General features: G+C 35.1%; 1 pseudogene; it reads right to left on the bottom strand.

Annotated features, from left to right (window-relative positions):
* Nucleotides 1–9469: 9469 nt before the first annotated feature.
* On the bottom strand, nt 9470–9575 carry LOC137838938 (small nucleolar RNA R71; annotated as a pseudogene).
* Nucleotides 9576–23763: the final 14188 nt, after the last annotated feature.

Genomic DNA, 23763 nt, shown 5'->3' with positions numbered 1-23763 from the left:
TCACATAATCATACAATGAAGGAATAGGCACTTACCTTGATCCATGAGTGATCCTACTTGAGCAATTACTTTATCTCCTTTGTCCCAATCTATCTCTTAGCAATTCTGTTCTTGTCACACACTTTCGTGATGGTTATCAGTGAGACAACTATTATTTGCAGAGACAGAACCCTATAGCCTTTAGTTCCCAATCTCCATCAGATGTAGGTTTTCATTAGGTATATCATCAGATATATATTTCTGACGTTAACCAATGGGCCCTTTAATTCTATTATTATTATTAAATCATATTCAGGCCCAAAGCCCAAACTCTAAGTCATATGAGTCACTTTACAGAAATTAATTTACATAATTTCTTACATAGCATCCAAACACGGTAAGCAAAATCACAATCCAAGAACAGATGCTGGGTGGATTCTACTGACTGGTTACAAAACAAACAAAAGGGGGAGTTAACCACGACTCCTCGTACCACAAGATTCTGGCTAGTTGGGATTCTGTCCAGCAGGATTCTCCAAGCCGTGATTACAACTTTTGGTGCCGCTTTGGTCTTCCATAACAAACCAAAAACAACGTTACTTGGACTGGTTCCTTGGCTAGCTAAAAGACCATATGCTGATTTCACCAAAAAGATCCCCTTGGGGTCCCCACTCCAAGTAATGAAATCCTTGGAATCCTTGTACAAAACTCCTCTAGACAAAATAGCTAATAATTCTTCCTCCAAGATCGATTCCCAGTGAAATCTCTCCGTCCTCCATATTAGGTGCCAATGCCACCCATGATTATCCCAAAAACCAATCTCGCCCCACCGTCATCCCTCGATTTAGAGAGAGAGAGAAAATAATCTCGGGTATAAGTCCTTGAGATTATTGTTGTTAACCCACGGGTCCTCCCAGAAACGCACTAAGTCCCCAGATCTGACATTCCATGTGACAGCTTGTTGGAACCAGCCTACATTGTTACCCTCCCTACATATTTCTTCTAAGTTTCTCCACCACCAGGAGTGATAACATGGTCGAACATGGCTAATGCCAGATTTTGTCATATATTTAGATTCTAGAATATCTTTCCAGTTCCCTTTCTCGTCGCTCATTAGCCTACATTTCCATTTTGCCATTAAAGCGTAATTGAACTTCCTAATATCCTTGATACCCAGTCCACCTTCTTCAGGAGGTCTATAGATATTCCCCTGGCTTACCCAAGGTATAGATCTATTATCTCTTCCCCAAGCCCACAAGAAACTCATTTGAGTACTCGTGATTCTGTTACAAACCGAGACCGAGGCTTTAAAGAAAGATAAATAGAAAAAAGGGATGGATATGAATACTGATTTAATTAAGCAGATTTTACCCGCCATAGATAGACATCTCCCTTTCCATGTACTAAGTCTAGCTCTGACTTTATTGATGACAGGCTCCCAAAACTGTACCTTCCTTGGATTACCTCCTATTTGTAATCCCAAATACTTGAAAGGCGTCCGCATTGTGTTAGAATTTAAAGTATTGGCATAGGTTTCTAAGGTAAACTTGTCAACATTTAACCCTGCCAGTTTCGATTTATGAAAATTAATTTTCATACCGGAAACTAGTTCAAAGCATCTTAGGATCGTCTTTATAGTGAAAACGTTAGAGAAAGAATCTTCACACATAAAGAGAGTGTCGTCTGCAAATTGAAGCATGCTACATTTTATTTCCTTCCATCCCACCTTCACACTTGTGAGCATATTTTGCTTGGACGCTTGTCTCACTAGCCCGACCAGACCTTCAGCAACCACAAGGAACAAGAATGGGGCCATAGGATCGCCCTGTCTCAACCCTCTTGACGTTTTGAATTCCTCTGTCGGGCTTCCATTAATAAGCACTGAGATGGAGGACGATTCCAAACATCCTCTAACCCACCTCACCCATTTACTATGAAAGCCTAACCTTTGTAACATGTCAAGTAAGAAGTCCCACCTTACCGAATCATATGCCTTCTCATAGTCCACCTTGAAGCAAAGTGCACTCCTCTGATTCCTCCTAACCTCCTCAACCACCTCGTTTGCCATGAGCACACTATGTAGCATACCTCTGTTCTTCAGAAAAGCAGATTGGTTTTCGTCAATAACCAAAGAGAGGACTTCCTTCATACGACCCGCTAAGACCTTAGTGACAATCTTATAAAAAATTCCTACAAGGGAGATGGGCCTGAATTGATCATGAGAAAGAGGGTCACTCACTTTAGGTACCAAAGCAATAAAGGAGGCATTACACCCCTTTGGTATAACCCCAGTTTCTTGGAACAGATGTAAAGCTTCCATAATATCATATTTAAGAAAATCCCAACAATTCCTGATAAAAGTAAAATTGAAACCACCTGGGCTCTTTGATCCTTCGCATTTCCACACGGCTTCTTTCACTTCTTCCTCTGTAAAACTTGTAACCATACTTACACTGATTTCTCGAGGGAGAGATTTAAACTCCATAGAGCCCAAATTTACTCCAAGATCTTGTGTAGTCATGAACCTTTTTTCGAACAAAGACTTAGCTTCCTGCGAACTACTTCTGGTTCCTCACACCATTGCCCCCCAACCTCCACTCCTTTGACTTTGTTTTTGAGTCTTCTCCATCTAATAGCCGCATGATAAAATTTGGAGTTCATGTCCCCAAACTTGCACCAGTTTGCTCTTGCTTTCTGCCTTGAAAGGGAATCCAACTTATTATCAAGCAACCGCAATTGACTAAGTAATTCCATTCTTCTTAGCCGACCATTCTCCTCGAGATCTTCATTATCGTCTTTAACATCAAGGACCTCAATTTCCTTCAAGATTTGCTTATGATTTGTCTGCAAACACCCAAACACATTCTTATTCCACACTTTAAGGCCTGCCTTCAAAGATTTCAGTTTTTCCTTGAAACTAGATATGTTGTTTTCCTGGCCATTATAGGAACCCCATTTCTCTTTCACATACTCCTTGAACCCTGGCTCCATGAACCAAGCATCTATGGAACTAAATGGTTTAGGACCCCAATCTTTAGCCCACGACTTCGCCACAATAGCACAGTGGTCAGACATAGTTCTTTGTTGCACATATTGCTTGTAGAAAGGCCAGCTTTGAATCCACTCATCAGAAATAAGAAATTTGTCCAACCTACTTTTAACAGTACCATTTAGCTTGAACCAGGTATATTTTTTGCCCACTCTTGGAATGTCCACCAAACACTTTGTATCAATAAAACTATTAAAGTCACTCATTTCCTTCCTCTAACTAGGACCCCTCTGATTCCTTTCCTCCCATCTTCCCTTCTTACGGCGTTAAAGACTCCGCAGAAGCACCCAACCGTATTCTGATGAGTCCTCTTGAAGGCCGTTAAAGCTTCCCATAGAGTGACTTTTACTTTGCAGTTACAAGCTGCATAATTATTAGCCACGAAACACATACGACTAGATTTAATGTGCTCACCTACTACCGCAATGAAACCAATCCCTACAACATGCGAATCATAGCAGAATTTATCTTTATGCCACATTGATAAAATGCTTCCTGCGCCATTGTCACCTTCATTATGCACCCAACCAATATTACTGTTCCCCCATAGTGAGAAACATCTATTATCAGAAATAGACGTTGTTTTTGTCTCCTGCAAACACACAAATTCCGCCCCCTCCTTAGCTATACAATGTTTCAAATAATTTGCTTTGGTTCCCCCTCCCAGACCCCTAATGTTGAGATTGACAATGATCATAATTCAACATGACTTGTACCCTCCTCAGCGCATTTTTTGACTTCCTTATCCCTTACCTCCATGCACTTCAGTTCTACCACCACATCCACCTCCTCCCCCGAACACCTCAAACCTAGATGTTTTCCCGCTTCCCAAATACGAGCAGATTCCGCAACATTATCCTCGACCCTTAATCTGTTATTGCAATGTTCAATATCACTATCAGACTCAGCAAAGGAGCAATGACTTAACCTGGATGATGAATTAATCCCATAATGAAGGGGTCCTAAGCCTCCCATGGACCTCCACCGTAGGCATGATTGTTTTGTGCCCTGCTCCCAGATATCTCGCAACCTGCGCATATTCTTTGGAGTTTTGGATTCCTCTCCCGCAATTGGTATAGCTTTATCTTTAATCGAACCTCTCCTCTCCAACGTGGAGCTACCCACACTACTTGGTTCACCATGAGTCCCGGTATGGTTGGGCGGAGACTGAAGCAAAGGTCCTTCTGTAGTGATGGAAGAGGGCCAAGCACAACCTCATATAAAAAGACAAGAGCCAAGACGTGAGCATCCAAAGCCAAACCAAGAGCGTCTAGGCCAAAGGAAGGAGCGTCTAGGCCAAAGTGAAGAGCGTCTAGCACAAGGTGGAGAGCGTCTAAAGGGAGAGCGTCTAGAAGGAAGGGTAGACCGTCTAGGACCTATTACTAGGTCCATGACCAAGCTACGGATGTGAGACTTGGGCCAAGCTATGGATGGGAGAAGAAGCAACTTGTATATGCTACATGAAGGCCCATTAAGGATAGCTTAGTATTAGTTGTGGTGTAAATAGCATAAACTTGATTCCATGATACTTGACCTAGATTTGCTAAAGATTTGGTCACTTTCTAGAAGCATTCTCCACATGGCCATGTGCTCCATGTGTTGTAAATTTGCATTTCATTTTGATTAGAATTAGGGTTGCATTATGGTCCTCCTTAGCCTATAAAAGGAGGAGCCTACACCTTGTATTTTCAAGATTGAATAGAGTATTGTTATGCTGCCAATTTAGTGCCATACATTACTCCTTGCCTAGTTTCTAGGTTTTAATCTTCATTTCACCACACCTCTTAGGAGGACCTTTTCCATCTCCTCCATTAAGCTTCCGCACCATCTTCTACAAACATCCAAAAAGAGCTCGTAGGAAATCCATCATTTGGTATCATGAGCTATGGTTCTTCAAAGATGAGTATCTCTTTGTGTCTTTTCTTTTGAGTTCTTCTTATTTCCTAGTTGTTCATCTTGATTCCATATTGTCTTGCTGTTTTAATTTTCGTTTTGAATTGGTGTGCTGTTTGGAATTTCCAATCGGTGCATCTTGTTCAATTGTCAATCTTTGTGCAATTTTTGGTAGGATTCCATATAATTTGTATTGCTGTTTTTATTTTAGGTATTTGAGTCCTTATTGCAATTTTAATTGGTTCATATTGTGTTCATTTGAGTCTTTTAATTTCTGAATCTATATGTGTTTTGTCTAGTCATGTTCTTCCAAAAATGTCATCAAATTCTAGTAGTACTTTTTTTGGCTTATTTGTTTCTTGTTTTTAGTATAAATGCTTGATCTGAATCTGCTGTGTTTTTTATCCTTTGGTGCTTTTTATTTTTAGTTTGAGTTCATATTTGTGTGTTAGATCCACACAAAATCCTTTCACTAATTCCATTGTGTTTCCTTTGGTATATCATTCTGTTTTTATTTCCAGATTTACAGAATCCTCTGTTTTACACCATTATGTTTTGGCTGATTTTGCTTATGAAAATTAAAATACACATAAGAAATTTCTAAGCCTCTAGATTTTTCAAGATTGAGGTGTTAGCAAGAGGACAAAAAAAGAATCAGTTCAAAAAAAAACAAATAGAAAAAAAATGATAAATATTACAAAAACAGTGTGCAATCCTGACGCTACAACTAGCGAATCTGAGCACTGATTTTAGAAAATTTATTAAAAAACAATGGTGCATGCGTTTGGAGTGAAACCAACGCCAAAAATTTTTTGAGATCTTGATCTGATTGAATATAAATTTTCAGAAGCAAATATTAAAAGGCCAGCTCAGCATAAATCTGTGAAAATCACGCTTTCTGGACCAAAACAACTTGTTTCAGTGGTGCTGTTTTTTATTTTGAAATCAAATCTAGTGTTATTCCATAGGTTCCATTTTGTGTGCCATCCTTTCTTTGAGTACCTTTTATTTGCTTGTCTAATATTTCATTGAAACTCTTTCTAGTTGTCACATTTAATTCCATTTGTGTGGTATTGTTTTTCAAATTAATTTGTTTCTTGTTTTAATTCTTTGACCTCTAAGCTTGGTGGTGGATTAATTATCAATTGGTACTTGATTGAGTGGGAATTGACTTGAGGAGAGTCTAGTTTGCTTAATAGGTGTTGGATTGAAGAATTAATTACCTAATTCCAAGAGGAACAAAGGCAAGGGGCAGAAACAAACACTTCCTAAATACACCACATACATTGGAGGGCCCAACAAAGAGGAGACAACAAAGGAAGTGCTATTAGAAAATCAACAAAGGGAGTTTCATCTAATTTCTTTACTACTTAACTTTTGTTAATTACTTGTTTAATTACGTAATTAGACGGTGAGTGTGTCTTCAAGGGCTCCAAGTGTCCAAGAAGCCTCACTTAGGGCCGACTAGTTTAGAACTATCTAGTCTAGTTTTTGTTAATTGCTTTAATTGCATCTTTTTGCCTTTAGTTAGCTACGCTTATTTGCTTTGATTTGTCTTGTTTAAGCTTTGATAATTTTTTCTTGGGTTGTTAGATAGTTTGCATTGTTTCTTGCATTAAAAAAAATTGATTTCTCCAACCTCATTGTGTTTTAAGTGGTTTACCAAGAGAAAGATTTGTGGAATATCTTGAGGGATAGTTTTTGGCTAAGGCAAGACTTGGTATTTAAGTAGTCCATTGTGACTCACCTCTCTTACCTGGAAAACTACCTTCTTTAACTTCCCTCATTTTTTCTCAAAATAAAACATTTCTAGAGACAAAGTTCTAGTCATGTCTTCTCATTCTTCAAAGTCTATGCAAAGTGATGTGAAATCCATCAAATCCCTTTTGAAACAACTTTCCAAGGATATTCAATCAATTTCATCTAAACAATTGGAGAATGAGGGCCAAGCACAACCTCATATAAAAAGACAAGAGCCAAGACGTGAGCATCCAAAGCCAAACCAAGAGCGTCTAGGCCAAAGGAAGGAGCGTCTAGGCCAAAGTGAAGAGCGTCTAGCACAAGGTGGAGAGCGTCTAAAGGGAGAGCGTCTAGAAGGAAGGGTAGACCGTCTAGGACCTATTACTAGGTCCATGACCAAGCTACGAATGTGAGACTTGGGCCAAACTATGGATGGGAGAAGAAGCAACTTGTATATGCTACATGAAGGCCCATTAAGGATAGCTTAGTATTAGTTGTGGTGTAAATAGAATAAACTTGATTCCATGAGACTTGACCTAGATTTGCTAAAGATTTGGTCACTTTCTAGAAGCATTCTCCACATGGCTGATAAGTGTCTAATTTCAGTAATATTTCATATTAAAATATAGGCACTTATGAGGATTTATTGCTAATTTACATATAAAAATAATCCCTAATTTATGAATTTATACCTTTTTACATTTTTTATGATCTTTATTTGAATAAGAGTATTTTATTCCCAAATTTGGTGTTAATTGCAGATTTCTAAGGGAGATTGGAGATTTGGATTAAAGATGAATGATTTGAGCTAAAAAGATAAAGATTGAAGGTCCCAGAATGGAAAAAGATGCAAAGGAAGATTGGGCCTTTTTTATGTTTTATCATTTAGTCCATTAGCACAATAAAAAACCTAACCCTAGAAAACTAGGATAAATAGAGGGCTAGAGGCTCAACCTTAGTGTGCCAGATTGAGAGGAAAACACCATAGAGTGAATTGTAACCCAATTGGGAGAATGGAAGGTGATATAAGTATGCGTGGCTAATTCTACCCTTTGGGATTCAGAGTAATCTGCTCAAACTCTTATGTATTGAGGTGATATTTTATATATTAATATTCAGTTCTTGATTGATTATTGGTATTGTTGTTTTACTTTTAATTTTCCGTGACAAATTGAGAATCTTAAATCTGACCGGGAGGTATTTTTAGGGTTCGGACGTAAACAACAATACTTAACATATTTGAGTGCTAGGAATAGACTTGAAATGTTAATTGCTATTAAACGTCTGAGCTTCGTTCTAAGTTGTTCTTATAATTATGCGAGGGATCGATAGTTAGGGGACATTCTTAAGGATTTTATATGCGAGGAATCGATATAAATGATTTTTATACGGGCATCAATTTCAATCAAAGAACATAATATCGACATGCTAATCAAAATACTTGAGAGTGAGAGAGATGAAACTAATCCTTATTTTTCCAATTGAAACAACTAATTCTTTGTTTGTTTTCTTATTGATCAGTGCCAACACAATTAATTCAAAACTCTTTTAATTGTTCTGTTTTTATATTTAGCGATTATTGTACTCGATAATTCATTGTTCCTTGTGGGATCGATATTGTCCTTAGGGACAATTATTACTTTTGACAAACGCGGTGCACTTGCCCTAAAAAGTCATCAAGTTTTTGGCGCCGTTGCCGGGGACCAGATTTGATTTGTTGAGTATAATTTCCTAAATATTGTAAATATTTTATTTTTTTATTTGTTTTGATTTTTTTTATTTTATTAAAATTAGATTTGATTTGATTTTAGTATACATTTGCTGTTTAAAAAAAAAGAAAGTTGTTGATTTTATATTCTTTTCTTTTCTTTTCTTTACGTTATTTAATTTAGTTTATTTTTATTTTATTTTGTTTTGATTTTGATTTTGATTTTGTTTTATTATATTTTATTCTAGTTTTTTTAGGATTAGTTTAGGTAGTTTTATTTATGTTTACGTAACTGTTATTTATTTATTTTAATTATATTTTATTATTAGTTTTAGTTTTTATTTCTACGTAAGCTAGTTAGTTAGAATATTAGTTGTTTATAATTATAGTTTTCAATTTTTTTTTTAACTTTATTTTATTTTATTTTATTTCTAGTATTTATTTTATTTTTTATTTTTTTTAGTACGTTATTTTTTGTTTTTAGAGTTTTCTTTTATTCTGTTTTTAGTTTTTATTTTATCTATATTTTTTTTTTGAATATTTTTGTTAATTTTCTCTTAACGTCATTTTAGTGTTTTATTTTTGTTTTTTGGTTTTATTTATTTATTTATTTTATTTTACATATTTTGTTTTTATTTTTATCTTCAAATTTATTTTATTTTATTCTTTTTAAAGAAAAAAAAGTTCTCTCTTTTAGGAAGAAAGCAACATGACAGAACAACAAGCACCACCTACTAAGAAGACCGTTGGAGATTATGTCATGTACCAAGGACCAAGATATTTTTCTAGTATTGCAATACCTACTACTACCAAGGCCTTGGAAATAAATCCTGATTTTCTCACTCTCATCCGTGCCTATCAATTTACAGCAATAGAACATGAGGATCCATATTCACATTTGGATACATTTTATGAATTGGTAGGAACAATGGGTTTTCAATCAGGTGATCTTGAAAATGTTTATATGCACTTGTTTTCTTTTTCATTGGCAGGAAAGGCTAAGGAATGACTCAAATCACTTCCAAATCAGAGCCTCACTAGCTGGAAGGATGTAGAGGAAAAAAATTTGCAAAGATTTTTTCCAATTTCTCGCTACATCAAAGCAAAGTCTGAGATCTCTATGTTCAGACAAGGAGCAAATGAAGTCTTTTGTGATACATGGGAAAGATTTAAGATGATATTGAGAAAATGCCCAAATCATGGGTTTGAAGATATTTCTCAACTGAGCATATTCCTGAATGGTCTCAGATCTGACATAAAGATGCTCCTAGATGCTGCAGCTGGCGGCACAATGATGGCCCTTGATGTAGAACAAGCGACAATAATTATTGATGCATTGGCATCAACTGATTATAAAGCCCAACATGATGGACAAGATCTTCAGAATAAAGGGTTGTTAGAAAATGCACTCTTGGCTAAAAATAAGATTCTGACACAGCAGATTGAGCAACTAACTGCACAAATGGCTAAATTGCCCCAACAATTATATGTTGTTCATTCATCTCAAAGCCAAAGTCAGTCAATCAGGTGTGATTTTTGTGGAGGTGTTCATCCTAATGGTCACTGTTTTTATCAGAACAATTCACCTGAAGTTGAGGATCCATCCATGCTTGAAAGAATGAATAAAGTTGAAGACGCTCTAACAAAGATTGTGAGCGCGCAGGACAATATTGTGAGAGCGCAGGACAATAGCATGGCCATGATTAGGAGTATAGAGATCCAGATGAGACAGCTGACCAAACAAATTTCACAAATTGTGGAGGAACAAAGTGGCCAGTTTTCAGTCAATAGGCAAACCAATTCAAAAGAGCATTGCGATAATGTAGTGGCTGAAAAAGAAGAAAAAGATGAGAAAGAGAGAAGTGAGGAGGAAAAAATAAAGAAGAAAAGTGAAAATAAGGAGAGAGGAGTTTTTGAAAAAGATTTATCATATCCTCATTCTCCTTCAAAAAGCGAGAAGGAAAGAAAATTCTTTGATAAATTGCTCCCTAAAAATTATTTTGCAGGAAATTTGAAGCAAGATTCAACATTTGAAAGATTTCGAAAGAATAGGAGCTATATTGAAGAAAAAAATATAGAGCTGGAGGATAGATACAATGTCATTATTCAAAAAGGCTTGCCTAAAAATTCAAGGACCCAGGGAGTTTTAACCTTCCCGTGTCTATAGGTGCTTTATTAGTAGCCAATGCTTTATTGGATTTGGGGGCAAGCGTAAATATAATTCCTTTGGCAATGCTGAAGAAAGTAGGTGATTTGGAGATTAAACCCACCAAGATGACTTTAAAGTTAGCTGATCACGTAACCAAGTATCCATATGGTGTGGTTGAAGATGTTCTCGTCAAGGTGGATAAATTCATATTTCCTGTGGATTTTGTTGTGATGGACATGAAAGAAGATGAGGAGGTTCCCTTGATACTTGGAAGACCCTTTATGAAGACTGCTAGAATCATAGTTGATGTCGACAAAGGAGAACTTCAAGTTAGAACTCAAGATGAGGAGGTAACTTTAAATCTTTTTAATGGTCTTAAAAATTTTAATGCAGGGGAAGAATGTGTACAGAAGGATGGATCACAGAGATATTCCACCTTGAAATAAACAGGCGTCAAGCTAGATGACGTTAAACGAGCGCTTACTGGGAGGCAACCCAGTCCACATTTTAGTTTTATGTTGTTTTATTACCTTTGCTGATTTTATTTAAAATAAAAAATAAAAAAGAAAAGTAAATAAGAATAATAAAAAAAAAATCCTATATGCCTCCTAATCATTTTGCAGGTTATGTATTTTTGACCTGGGGACAGGTTCTAATATTCAGGGGGCAGATCCAACAAATGAAGCAAGACTGTAGATAAAAATTTTAACAAAATGCTGGATGACTTCTTAAGAATAGAGGATTGAACAAAAATATGGTTTTATCTCTCTAATTCTCTTTTCTTTTCAGTTATTTGGATTTTTTCTTATTTTATTTATTTTATTTTTCGGTTATTTTGTTTTCTGTTTATTTGCTTATTTGTTTGGTTTGTTTTTATTGCTTATTTTGAATAAATTTCCTGTTTTATTAGTTTGGTAATTTTAAGTCTTAAATTATCTTTCTTGACTAAATTTCAGTTTTAATTTGTTTGTTTTCTAGTTTATTTTTTTTCAAATTAAAAAGAACTAGAATATTAATTTTGAATTGTGGAAAAAAGAATTTGTGTTTAGATATTAAACAGTGAGATGAATTAGACACAGGTTAGAAAAGAAAATATGATTGAATCCCTATTCAAATGTAGTTAAAATTATGATACATGAAAATTTAACAGGATGATTGATTAGGACAAATAATGACAAGACAAAAAGGAATGAGACCATTTAAACTAAGTGAGTGTGTGAACCTTAAACAGTTTTGAGAGTTTTACTGATGAATTGACAGTTGTGGTTGCTTAATTTTTATTTTTGTTGCATCATAAAAGATCATGAAGATGATTGAGGCATTTGTTTGTGTTAATTAGGAGCCAGGGCCAAAAAGCCAACCTTTATATTAGAATTCCAATTTTTTTATATCCCCTTTGGGCTAAGAAATTTTTTGTTAATATTGCACCTTAACCTTTATTGATATAATTTTCTACCCTTTAGCATGTCTAAGGAAGGAGAACATAGATGCAATACATATAGAAAAGGGAATGGTTGGTTCTGATTTTGAAAGTTCAAAAAGTTGAAAATAGGAAGAATCTTTTCCTATTATTGAAAAAAAAAACAGAAACAGAAGAAGAAAAAGAAATTAAAAAAAAAGAAAGATAGAAAAAAATTTCATGAAAATCATGAAAAGAAAGAAAATGAGGAAAAAGGTGACATCGAAAGAAAGTGGTAATTAGATAACATATATGTTCTCTATAATTGAATTGTAGGTATGTTCTTCTTCTTTAAGATGTGCATTTTGTTATCTAAGAAAAACCAATATTTTTTTGGAAGCCCAGCCTCATTACAACCCTGTAAAAGACCTCAAGATTCATGTTTCTAATATGTTTGTGGTTTGAAGATGAAATGAAAAGCAACTGTGATTTGTTATGATTCAGTGAAAATAGAGAGAAACACTTACCCGTGAGCATATGAGAAGATATTCCTTGATGAATTCTCATTTATTTGTTTTGATTTGATCCTGGAAATTGATTGTGTCTATAATTTTTTATATTTGAATTTGGAAGCATCATAAGTTTCTAATTTGATCTGTTGTTTAGTGAATTAAGTTATTTGATATTTAAATTCAAATATATTCATTTACTTTGCTTGAGGACAAGCAAGATTCTAAGTTGGGGAGAGTGATAAGTGTCTAATTTCAGTAATATTTCATATTAAAATATAGGCACTTATGAGGATTTATTGCTAATTTACATATAAAAATAATCCCTAATTTATGAATTTATACCTTTTTACATTTTCTATGATCTTTATTAGAATAAGAGTATTTTATTCCCAAATTTGGTGTTAATTGCAGATTTCTAAGGAAGATTGGAGATTTGGATTAAAGATGAATGATTTGAGCTAAAAAGATAAAGATAGAAGGTCCCAGAATGGAAAAAGATGCAAAGGAAGATTGGGCCTTTTTTATGTTTTATCATTTAGTCCATTAGCGCGACACAATAAACAACCTAACCCTAGAAAACTAGGATAAATAGAGGGCTAGAGGCTCAACCTTAGTGTGCCAGATTGAGAGGAAAACACCATAGAGTGAATTGTAACCCAATTGGGAGAATGGAAGGTGATAGAAGTATGCGTGGCTAATTCTACCCTTTGGGATTCAGAGTAATCTGCTCAAACTCTTATGTATTGAGGTGATATTTTATATATTAATATTCAGTTCTTGATTGATTATTGGTATTGTTGTTTTACTTTTAATTTTCCGTGACAAATTGAGAATCTTAAATCTGACCGGGAGGTATTTTTAGGGTTCGGACCTAAACAACAATACTTAACATATTTGAGTGCTAGGAATAGACTTGAAATGTTAATTGCTATTAAACGTCTGAGCTTCGTTCTAAGTTGTTCTTATAATTATGCGAGGGATCGATAGTTAGGGGACATTCTTAAGGATTTTATATGCGAGGAATCGATATAAATGATTTTTATACGGGCATCAATTTCAATCAAAGAACTTAATATTGACATGCTAATTAAAATACTTGAGAGTGAGAGAGATGAAACTAATCCTTATTTTTCCAATTGAAACAACTAATTCTTTGTTTGTTTTCTTATTGATCAGTGTCAACACAATTAATTCAAAACTCTTTTAATTGTTCTGTTTTTATATTTAGCGATTATTGTACTCGATAATTCATTGTTCCTTGTGGGATCGATATCCGTCCTTAGGGACAATTATTACTTTTGACAAACGCGGTGCACTTGCCGTAAAAAGTCATCAATGGCCATGGGCTCCATGTGATGTAAATTTGCATTTCATTTTGATTAGCATTAGGGTTGCATTATGGTCCTCCTTAGCCTATAAAAGGAGGAGCCTACACCTTGTATTTTCAAGATTGAATACAGTATTGTTATGCTGCCAATTTAGTGTCATACATTACTCCTTGCCTAGTTTCTAGGTTTTAATCTTCATTTCACCACCTTCAAAGGGGCTGGCCGAACCTCCCCATTTCCACACTCTTCATGCACCTTCAAGGTCACCACACCTCCTAGGAGGACCTTGTTCATCTCTTCCATTAAGCTTTCGCACCATCTTCCACAAACATCCAAGAAGAGCTCATAGGAAATCCATCATGTAACCTCGCCATTTTGAATAAAGCCACATGGATTAGAGAACCCACTTGTAGGCTCCACATACGTCCCTCCAAAGTAGTTGACGGAAGCCTCCGTTGTCGATTTCGAGCATCCACCACCCGATGACGACGACGCTATCAACTTCCCTTCCCAGACTTTACACGAACCTCTTCCGTACCAACCCTAGCTCCCTGTTTCGATAAGCCCAATAACCCACTATTGTTAACTTGGGTTTTAGAAATATGGCCCACACTTAATTCGGGTTTAGATGTAGAAGGATTAACACGTTGAACACAGTGGACTAGGTCAGACAAGGAATTGTGTATAAGGGAGCAGATTATATTGACTTTCTCTTGCACAGATAAAGCTGCTCCAGCAGTAGAAACCCCCTGCTCATGTATTACCTCATTTGTATAAGGTAAAAAATCTTTCTTCTGCCACCCCCTTTCGAACAGGGAAGGATACTTCATTTGTCTCTCCTTTGTCTCGAGTGAAGTTTCACTATCTTCCTTAGCCTCCACTCCCCGCCGAGAGGTACCACCGACGTTGACATCCCCATCTTCAGAAGCTTTATCTGAGAAGATAGTTTCCTCAATGAAGGTATCCATTGAAGATATGCTATCTGAAGCAGCATAATTATGTTCAGGGCAATTACATGCCCCTCCTCCTTGGCTAGGTTCCTCCTCAATAATACATATGTTGTATATTTGGCCATTGATCCGATACCCTTTTGAGACTTCCACTCTACACGATTTTGACACCCGAATTTGGATACGTGCGTACTCAATGTTCTCCCACTGCTCAGTAGCCTCGTCAATGGACACCAGCTCTGCCACTTCCCCAACAACCTTAGATAGGCAACCCTTATTCCACAAAGGAATAGGAATACCATAGCACCTTGCCCATGCTAACCCGTGATCCGCTACACATGATATAGACTAAGGTTCTAAATCCTCGAACATACTCGTAAACCATCTGTTATTCAACTTGATAATGTCTTCCATTCGTTCTCCTTCCTTAGGGGACAACAGAACAAGATTATCTCCCATGTATCTCACCTTTATCATGGACATGACTCCTTTGATAAACTCTTCACATAATGACGTAAAGTTCAAATCTGGTACCATCCGTCCTACTGTACTATTTGACATCCAAGGAAGAACCTTTAAGGTAGTTTCGATACTTGGTCCTTTCCACTGGTCCTGTGGAGGTTTCCTAACAGCTTCAGCATATGTGTGCTTCATTATATGGTCCATACGAGCTTCCTTTCCTTTTATTACTCTCCATTCCTCCTTACCCTTTGGTTGCACCTGTACACGAGTGTGCTGATACTCACCCTTACCTCCCTCAAGAAGCGCCCCACCTTGTTGAGTATACCCTGTTTTCCTATATTTTGGTAGATTAACATAGAGTTTCATATTGCCAATGAAAATCTGATCCAACTCCTTCTCCAGTTTGAACTCATTTGGCACCGTAAAGAATCTCACGAACCCAAACCTTCTTGCCCACCTATTTCGATGTTTAGAGATGAACACCTCCTTCACTCTAGCCCATCTCTAAAAAATCTTCAGCATATCATATTCACCATGGGTACTTTGAAAATTTGAAAAAAAGAAAGTAGAACATAAGTTTGAAGGCGACTGATAAATGCGTGAGACACGTTTCCCCCTCTGCTCCTCCCCCCATCCACCTTGGCGCTGTCGTCGTTCTCCAAAATCTCGTCGTTCATGCTGGCCTAGACTCATCACGCTAGTACTTATGTTAGTATATATATATATATATATATATCTTTTTCTTGAAGATTGTAGGTGGAGACCATCCAACAAACTTCACATTAACAAATTGCAACAAGTTTATATTGTATCTTCATAGTTTTGGAAGTCATAGCAGGCATGCCTTAACTTTTACTTTTTCCCACAGAAAGCTCTTATTCACTGTGTTAGATCGGCTATCTGCTTACTTCTTTCTTATAATTGCATTATTTTAACATTATTACCGTTGTGTTTCATGCATCTTAATCTCTGTATGCCTCTGTTGCAACTTTGATGAGTTAGGTACATTATTGGTGATCCCACCTCACAAGGTATAAAACTATTAATAATAGTTCCTATGTAGAAAGAAACACACTTCTCTATTGAATTTACTATTTCATGTATATGTTGTATATCTTTTTTTCACGTTGAAGATATATTTATTTTTAATCATTAAACTAATAGTTCTGATGTTAATTACTGAACAAAGGTTACATATGATGAAATTGTTCTAGGGTATTATTTACTGATTCTTGCGTGCTGATTGTCAATGCATCTAGGAAACAGCTGATCACCTGCTTTATCCTAATCATGGATTGAGAATGATACATGAACAACATTTCCAATTTTTCCACTTCCTTGGTACTACTCTTCTTGCAAAGGTATCCTCTTTCCTCTCCCATTCCCTTTTTGGATGTTTGTGTATTGTTACAGGGCATCCTTCTCAATTTTCTATGTGCCTTTAAAAAGATATTTCTTAGTTGGGACTCTATTCTACATATGACAATTGTGACTCTATTCTACGTATGATTTTATTTCTCGTTTTATCTGGTAGTTAACTTGATTCTTCCTAGTCGTATCTATAGAAGAACTGGATTCTAAATGAATTCAGGGTTCCCTTTATCTGGTTGATATTTATATTGCCCATTTATATTCATGGCATTTAAAGGCCCATATATAATAAGCTTGTATTAAGACAATTTCTATGTCATTTTCCTATATCGGAAAGCTATTCTTAAAGGTGATATTTTTGTTGCAGAAAATCTTATGTTGGCAACATGCCCCTTTTCATTGAAATGGAGGAGAAACTTAAGCAGGTGCCAATTTCCAATAGACTTTCTTTATATTGAGGGATTATTTGCTGTTAAGTATTGGTGGAATTTGTAATAATCATATCTCACCAATAGGATGAGGGTAGTAATCTAAAGTTGTTATTCCTCCTTTATTACTTTTATTTTAACCCAAAGGTCGGTATCTACGTACGAGGTTTATTTATATGTGTAAAAGTCTTTAGTTTAAATCTTAGATCGAGATGGTGGGAATTGACCCATATCATGTGATATGTAAAAGGTTTATTTTTATAGATTTTAAAGTTTTCTTATTTCAATTTCAAAAACACACTTAGTGTGGTAGACTAATGGTGGATGTCAATTTTAGCACATTATTATTGGAATTCTATATACAGTCCAAATGCCTCAAGCTTTTGGTAATGGAAAGCATGCATGTATAACCAATGATATCTTCCTCATCTTCATAGCTTTCTTCAACTAGGGGATGATGGAAGAGGCCCAAGCACAAGCCCACATGCAAGCCCACCAAAGGGTAGTTTTGGGCCAACCATAGAGTTATGGCCAAGAGGATCCAAGAAGACGTTCTTTTACATGTTCAAATGCCATAAACTCTAGTGTAGAGTAGACTTTAATTTCTTGTCAAAATTAGCATAGGAACTTTATTTGTAATTTTCTTAGAATTAATTTTGGCACCTAAAACACCAACCTAGGTAAACTTAGAGTTTCTAAAAAAACCTCTAAATTTACCAAGGCCGGTCTAGAAAGCCCATGGAGGGGGTGAACATAAAAACTAGACACACCCCTCCCCATGTGCTCATTTGTGCACCCATGTGCCATGTGCACCCATGTGCTTCACATTTACATTTCATTTCGCTAGCATTAGGGTTGCATTATGGTCCTCCTTAGCCTATAAAAGGAGGAGCCTACACCTTGTATTTTCAAGTTTAATTGAGTAAGGTTATGCTGCCATTTTTGTGCACAAGCTTTACTTCTCCTAGAAATCTAGGCTCTAAACTTCAATCCTTTCACCTTTTTCCCTTGAGCTGGCCGAACCACTCAAACACCATACTCATCATGCACCTACAAGGCCAACACAACTCCTAGGAGGGTCTTGATCATCTCGCCCATTGCTTCCGCACCTTACTTTCTACTTTGATTCAAGAAGAACACATGAAAATGCCATCATTTGCCATAACAACATTGAAATGTCTTTGCCATTATTTGTCTTTTATTATTAATATCATTGCTATTACTATACATATATAACTTGTCACAATAGCCTCTAGCTCTGGCCTCAAGCTCAGTTTGGACACAAAGTAGAACAAGAAGTTTGAGAATGCTTTGGCCATCTACAATAAGGACACCCCATATTGGTGGCAGAACTTGGCGGGCAGTGGGAGGAAAACAGAGGAAGAAGTGAAAAGACACTATGAGATCAGGAAGGTTGTGTACCTTTGGTTATTATAAATTATTAAACAAATTGTGAAATACGTTAAAAATAAGGGTGGTCATGGATTGAATTTTAGAAAATTCAATCCAAATCCAAATATTTGAATCAGATTTTAAATCCAAATCCATATTTTTTTATAAAATCAATTTGGATTTTTATAAATTCAAATCCAAATATTTGGAATGGATTTAAAATCCAAATCCATATTTTTATAAAAAGAAGAAGTTAAATTCGATTTTAAATTCAAATTCATATTTTAAAAAAATAATTAACATAATATTAATATAGTTATATGTAAAAAAGTTTAATATTATAAAAACATTAAATAAATATAATAAAATTATAATTTAATAATACCAAAATTTAAAGATAACATATTACATAAATTCTTAACATTCAAAGTATATCTACCTATAATACTTTAATTAATTTTAGATTTATTTTTAAAAAAAATTAGAACCTTTAAATGTTTATTTAAATTTGATTAATTTTAACAAAAATTTTCAGTTGAATTACTTTTCTTTAGTTGACTTGAAATTTTGACTTTTGAAAATGGTTGTAATTATATATATATATATATATATATATATATATATGAATATTAAACTTATATAAAAACATGTATTGTACTAAAAATAAAAAATAAATAGAAATGGCACTCTGATGTTCAAAGGAAAAACAAGTATATATGTGGAAAAAGAAAATAAATGACGTGCATTGCTTTGTTATTGAATCTGAGTAAAAAGTAATCCGTGCCGAGAGACGAAGAATAAATCAGAACGTGATTAATTCAAACAAATAAAATTTGGATTGGAAATTTGGATTTTTCATTTTTTAAATTTGTATAACTAAAATGGAAATCTGATCTGGAATGCTATAAAATGTAGATTAAAATAAAAATCAGATTTTATATAAATGGATTTTTAATGGAGCAAATGCAAAAAATAGAGTAGTTTGATCCAATCAGATTTTTTGTCTACCCTTAATTAAAAATATAAAATAAATTATAAAAACTAAGTCTATGATATAAATAGCTAATTAGGCTTCAGTATATAAAAATCATAACAACAAATTGTGAATAATTTAATACTTTGACTAAAGTTCCTTATTTCTTTTAAACCAAAGTATATATTTAATATTATTACGAAAGTTCTTTGCTTAGCGTTTTGATTGACATCATTGAATTCATTAAGTTTACGTGTACCAATTAGTAGTTTTAGGTTTATTTGTATTGATCTTTGTTCTATAATTTTATAATATCAAAAGCTTCCAATTGACTATTAGACATTCATGTTTTAAATTAACATATATAATATGTTATGATAGTATGAATGGAGTTCTTACATTGTTTATTTAAATATATAATTGAATCTTATATTTATTAATGAATAAGGAGAATTATCAATAAATGAGTTTGTTTGAAAATTGTATGCAATTGTCTAGATAATATATATATATATATATATATATATATATATATATATATATATGTTGAAGATGGTTGCTGCCCCTTCAAGATTGTGTTTGATGAAGACTTGTATGTTGTGTTTGATGAAGACATTTTATGTACTTTCCATGTATTTTGTGCTTTGCTTTAAGTATGTCTTAGTTAGTGCTTAGAGGTTGTCTAAGAGTAGCTTTTTGCTGTGTAACTCACCTCATAACCACTGGCCATGTGTTAAGAACAAGCATAAGTTTTCTAAAACTGTTTTTCACATGTTTTACACAAAAACACGTTTTACTGCATAAAAATAAATCTGTTCTTTTCTAAATAAACAGATTCATTTTCTTCACTGATGCCTTGGCTAAAGTCTTGTAAAAATTTGATTTTGTGCATCAGGTATTTTGACTAAGTCTTCTTCTTTTCAAAACGACTGAGTTTCAAATAATTAAACTTTCTCTGTTTTCATTTTGAAAAATAAATTTGTTCATCTGTAAATGAATAGATTCTTTTTCTCTCTGGTGCCATGACAAGCTTAAACGTTTTCAGTTTTATCTCTGCACCAGAATGGTTGACTAAGTCTCCTCACTTAACAGATTCTCTAACTGCTTTTTGAAAATAAATCTGTTCATTTTTTTTTCAATCTGTTCATTTTATAACAGCTTTAACTGTTTTTCAAAAATCTGTTATAAGCTGGCTTTCTATAAAATGCAAACTTGTTTTCTGAGTTTAATAACGATTCAAACAGTTTATACATTAGCAAAAAACAAGTTTTGTCAGCAGAGAGTTAAGTGTTTTCAAGGATTAGCATTTGTTCTTCAAAGATTTCGAAAATCACAAAGTGCTTGTTCTTGGTTTGGTTCCAAAAGCTTGGTGTGAGGTGCAGCTACTGTTCTAGCAATCTTGCCTACTGGTTTAAGGCTGATCTTTGTTACCTCAATCAGGTGTAGTCGTTTCACTTCTTATTACTTGTAATAGTTTGGTTGAATCCTCTTCTTGATAGGTGTTCTTGAAGAGTGGATGTGTGTGTGTGAGTGCTGAAATAGGTTTTTTCAGCAAGAGTACCTAAGTTCTTGTAGGTTTCAAGAACAGTGGGAAGTGTACTTGATTGTACTGTGTGTTAGTGAATTCCACCTGTTGTTGGTGAAGACTGGATGTAGCTCAGGTTGAGTGAACCAGTATAATTGCTTGTGTTCATCCTCTCTCTCTCTCTGCAATTTCGTTTCTGCATAATTGATAAAACAGCAAAGAAATAAATCTGTTCAATTGAAAATAAATCTGTTCTTTCTGGGCACTGTGCATACTGTTCTTGATTTCTGAAAAACTGTTTGGTTTCAATAAGAACACTGATAATCTGTTAAAGGCTAATAAAACAGGTTGTGTGTAATAGATTGTCTCACTAATTGTCTAGCCCTTAACTGAACCTAAATCACACGAATTGGAATTAAGGTTTGCTGTTTTTTGTGTTACACTGTTTTTCATTCTGATATCTGTGTGTGTGCATCTGGAAAAACTATCTGCATAATCTTGTGATTAACCTTGCTGTATTAAAAGCTTTTCAAACAAAAACAGTGCTGAAATAAATCTGTTCATTTTAACATAAATCGATTTATTTTCTGTAAAACTGTGTTAAACACTGTTTCTGCGAGAAAGTTTTAAAAGGTCAATTCACCCCCCCTCTTGAACTTTGGCACTATTAAACCCAACAATTGGTATCAAGAGCTGGGACTTGTAGTTTAATCAAGTTGTTTGTAAAAATGTCTGAGTTTAATGTGCTTTTTGCTGAGGGTTCTGCTGTAAATAGACCACCTATGTTTAATGGATTGAATTATGCATTTTGGAAAGTCAGAATGAGAATTTTTATGGAATCCATTGATGCATTAATTTGGGAAGCTGTGGTCAATGGACCTTATGTGCCAATGCAGATTGTCAAAGATGAACAAGTTGAAAAGCCAAGATCAGAGTGGAGTGATACCGAAAGGAGAAAAGCTCAACATGATCTGGTGGCCAAGAATATCATAACTTCTGCATTGACAATGGACGAGTTCTTCAGAATATCTCAATGTAAGTCAGCAAAGGAGATGTGGGAAGTCTTAGAAGTGACTCATGAAGGGACTGAGGATGTAAAAAGGTCAAGGAAACATGCACTCATCCAAGAGTATGAGCTGTTCAGAATGCAACCAGGAGAGAACATTGCTGATGTGCAAAAAAGATTCACCCACATTGTGAATCACCTCACTGGCTTGGGAAAAGAATTTGATAAGGAGGAGCTCAACATAAAGATATTGAAGTGCCTCGACAGAAGCTGGCAACCAAAGGTGACAGCTATCTCTGAAAGCCGTGATCTGTCAAAATTGGGAACTACTGCACTGTTTGGAAAGCTGATGGAGCATGAGTTAGAGCTTAAAAGACTTAAAGAACAAGAAACAACAGAGAGAAAACCCAAAGGCTTGGCACTGAAGGCAACTGAATTAGATGAGATCAAGGAAGAAAAGGAAGATGCTGAAGATGATGATACAATCAATCTTCTTACAAAAAGATTCAGCAAATTTCTAAGGAAGAAAAGCAAAAATAGGAACCAGCAGAAAAGAAGGTATCCTAAACCCAATGATTTAAATTCCTCTAAATATACTTGCTTTGGATGTGGCAAAACAGGGCATATCAAAACAGATTGTCCAGACAATCAAACTAAGGACAAATCTGCCAGCAAGAAATTTGAAAGGAGCAAAGGAAGAAGAGCCTACATCTCATGGGAGGAAAATGAAGTATCCTCAACCAGCAGTTCTTCAACAGAAGATGAGGAGAACAATCTGTGTTTTATGATGAAGGATGACGAGTCAAGCTCTGAATCAATTGGAAGCAAGAGAAACCAGTGGTACTTGGACAATGGCTGTTCCAAGCATATGACTGGAGATCTTACAAAGTTCACCAGCTTAAAGCTCAAAGCAGAAGGACATGTGACCTATGGTGATAATAACCGAGGGAGGATTTTAGGCAGAGGAACTGTTGGAACAGGGAGCTCAACAACCATTGAGAATGTGCTGTATGTAGAAGGACTTAAGCATAGTCTTCTCAGCATAAGTCAGCTTTGTGACAAAGGATACAAAGTGAATTTTGAGTCAAATGGCTGCACAATCTCAAGTAATTCATCTAGTAAGGTATTGTTTACTGGTAAGAGAGTGAATAACATTTATCTGTTGAATATTATGGAAACTAACTCTTCAAATGAGTGTTTGCTGTCCAGAAGTGATGAGTCTTGGTTGTGGCACAGGAGGTTAGCTCACATACACACAAATCACTTGAATAAATTGAAATCTAAAGATTTAGTTTCTGGTTTGCCTAACATTAAATTTCAGGACAACAGGCTTTGTGATGCTTGTGTGAAATGTAAACAAATCAAATCCTCTTTCAAGTTAAAGGATATTGTCTCTACAAAAAATCCATTGGATGTGTTACATATGGACTTATTTGGTCCATCTAGAGTTGCTAGCTTGGCTGGAAATTTGTATGCTTTAGTTGTTGTGGATGATTACTCTAGATTTACATGGACTCTATTTCTTGCACATAAACATGATGCTTATTCTGCCTTTAAGAGATTAGCAAAAATTCTGGAAAATGAAAATGGTTGCTGCATTAAATCAATTCGAAGTGATCATGGGGGAGAGTTTCAAAATGCTAAGTTTGAGAGGTTCTGTGAGAAGCATGGGATAGCTCATACCTTTTCAGCCCCTAGGACACCCCAACAAAATGGTGTAGTTGAAAGGAAAAATAGATCACTAGAGGAACTTGCTAGAACTATGTTAAATGAATCTAAGCTTCCTAAGTATTTTTGGGCTGATGCTGTTTATACTGCAGGTTATGTCTTAAATAGGACCTTAATAAGACCAATTCTTAAGAAAACCCCATATGAATTGTATAAGGGCAGAAAACCTAG

Source organism: Phaseolus vulgaris, chromosome 4, assembly GCF_000499845.2.
Source record: "Phaseolus vulgaris cultivar G19833 chromosome 4, P. vulgaris v2.0, whole genome shotgun sequence".
NCBI classification, from domain to species: domain Eukaryota; kingdom Viridiplantae; phylum Streptophyta; class Magnoliopsida; order Fabales; family Fabaceae; genus Phaseolus; species Phaseolus vulgaris.
This window is presented reverse-complemented; position numbering and strand designations above follow the sequence as displayed.